This window comes from Otolemur garnettii, unplaced genomic scaffold, assembly GCF_000181295.1.
Source record: "Otolemur garnettii isolate 467f Iridium unplaced genomic scaffold, OtoGar3 scaffold00027, whole genome shotgun sequence".
NCBI classification, from domain to species: domain Eukaryota; kingdom Metazoa; phylum Chordata; class Mammalia; order Primates; family Galagidae; genus Otolemur; species Otolemur garnettii.
Genome location: NW_003852422.1, coordinates 15397548 through 15400272, shown reverse-complemented (window position 1 = coordinate 15400272; position 2725 = coordinate 15397548).

The following is a 2725-nucleotide window of genomic DNA, read 5'->3' as shown; positions in this document are numbered from 1 at the left end:
CATGTGTTATTTTCTTGATCAGAAAAGTTTTTTCACTATCAAAAACCACCAGCGACTCAAGAATTTTAATAGGAAGGTCTGCCAAATTATCACTGGGAGCGCTTCTCCAAAGCCTAGTTTCCTTGGCTGACTTCCTCAAACATACTATATTTTTACCACCTTGTAATCTGTCTTCCATCTCCATTTTTTTTCTTTTCTTTTTTTAAAGGTTGCTAGTGGTCTAATTGCCACATCCTGAGGCCTCTGGTATGTTGCATCACACTGAACTGAACATTGCCTCCTCTTTCAGGCTTATGTAAAGTGGTTATCACTTGTCTTCATGCCCTTGAGCCCTCTTGACTCTTAGCAAGTTCCTCTTCCCTCTGGTTCTCTAAATGTCAGTTTCCCAAGTTCTTCTTTGAACCCTGTTATCCGAGAATAATGACCTCAGGTGCCCTCTTTAAGCTAACTGATTTCCAATTTTTGTTTCCATCGCGTTTCTTCTTCCCCACCTCCATCTCCTCCGTCCACTTGCTAGACTCCTTCATTTTCTAGGATTCATTTATAGCTTCTATCAACTTTAGCTTCCTTTCCTTGTTTTTTCTGCTCAAAGCTTTGTCAAGGTCCGTGTCAAAATCATACCCTCTGAGAAGTCATTTCCTTCGGTTTCTCAGATCAGAAAGGATATTTATTTATTTATTTTTGAGACAGCGTCTCACTCTGTTGCCCTGGGTAGAGTGCCGTGGTGTCATCATAGCTCACAGCAACCTCAAACTCTTGGGCTTAAACGATCCTCCTGCCTTGGCCTCCCAAGTTGCTGGGACTACAGGTGCCCGCAACACTTGGTGGGTGTTGGACTTTGTGCTGTTGGGCCTTAAAGTTTAAAGCAGGAGATGTAGGATTTGTGACTGGAGAGATGAGCAGGGCCTGATTTGTTGCATTCAGGGCCTTGGACTTTATCTTACAGGATGATTGTGTTAGCATAAGTAGGGAGTGACTAATATTTTTGAGATCTAAATCTGGTGCCTGTTATAGAGGATGGATTTGGCAGTTATAAATCTAAAATCTGGGGAGTCAAAGAGGAGACTCTGGGGCAGCGCCTGTGGCTCAAAGGAGTAGGGCGCTGGTCCCATATGCTGGAGGTGGCGGGTTCAAACCCAGCCCCAGCCAAAAACTGCCAAAAAAAAAAAATGGGGAGACTCTGATTTTAAAAAGAGGATAAGCTGGGCATAGGGGTTCACGGCCATAATCCTAGCACTCTGGAAGGCCACAGTAGGAGGATCACTTGAGCTCAGGGGTTCGAGACCTGCCTGAGCAAGAGTGAGACCCCATCTCTACTAAAAATAGAAAAATTAGCCAGGCATTGTGGTGGGCTCCTGTAGTCTCAGCTACTTGGAAGGCTGAGGTGAGAAGATTGCTTGAGCACAGGAGTCTGAGGTTGCTGTGAACTATGACACCATGGTACTCTATCAAGGAGGACAGAGTGAGACTCTGTCTAAAAATAAGTAAACAAACAAACAAATAAAAAGAGGATGAAGGCCTCAGTTGGCAATCATTTAGGATAGGAGAAAAGGGAATGATCTGAAGTATGAAGATGTAAAGTTAGTAGACTCATTTACTCAGGTAGAAATGTCTTGCAGACAGTGTGGATATGTAACTGTGAAACTGAGGGAAGAACTTAGCCCGCAGTTTAAGAGTCATCTGAATATCAGTGGGGGTCACAACTAGAAGAGTACAGCAGAGAACAAGGGGGATAATGAATCCAGGGAGTACAAGGGTTTGAGGGTGTCTAGTGAAAGAGAGGCCTGTAAAAGAGAACAAGAAGGAACAGTCAGAAAAGATCTAGAGAATATTTGGCATTATTCAAATCAAGGAAGAGGTGGTATCAGCAGGGCCAGGTGCAACAGAGAAACCCATCGAGATAAAGACTGAATACCTTTGTGTATTTGGTTATTCACTCAAACCTTTGTTTAAGGTATGGGCCATGAAAAAGAGATGTTTCCCTTCCCCTGGGAAGTGATAATCCAGCTGGGGAGGTGCCCATTAGAGACAGTTGTAAGCGCCCAGAGAAAATACAGTGCTGAGAACAGAACTCATAGGGAACAAAATATTCAAGGTGTTAGCAGGTCATATTCCCTCTGAAACCTGTAGGAGAGAATCTTTCCTTCCCATTGTCACCTTTCGGGGATAGTTGGCAATCCTTGGCTGATAGATGTGTCACTCCAACCCCTGCCTCTATCATAATACGGCAGGCATTCTTCCTGAGTGTCTAGTCTTTAGGTGATTTGTCCTCTCCTTCTAAGGACACCAATCATACTGTGTTAAGGCCTATTCTAATGACCTCATGTTAATTCGATTATATATACAAAGACTCTGTTTTCGAATAAGGTCACATTTACAGGTACTATGAATTAGGACTTCCACATATTTTGGGGGGCACAAAATCCAACCCATAACAAGAGGTATTTAGGGATGATTAGTAAACTTCATTTAGGACAGTTTTGGTAGACCAATGAATGTTATACAATTTGCCTGAGATCTGCTCAATAAATGAATTTAACAAGATAAACAGCAATCACTGCCTTTCATATTACTTACAGCATCTTGTTAGGTTGGAGAAAACCGTTTCTGACTAATGCTTGCCTGTTATAGGAAAGAATGAGCATTGACCAGGCTCGCAGTCCTTATTAGCTAGGCTGAGCTCCTTAACAGCTCCTAGCCTCACTCATCATTAACCCAAAGAAAA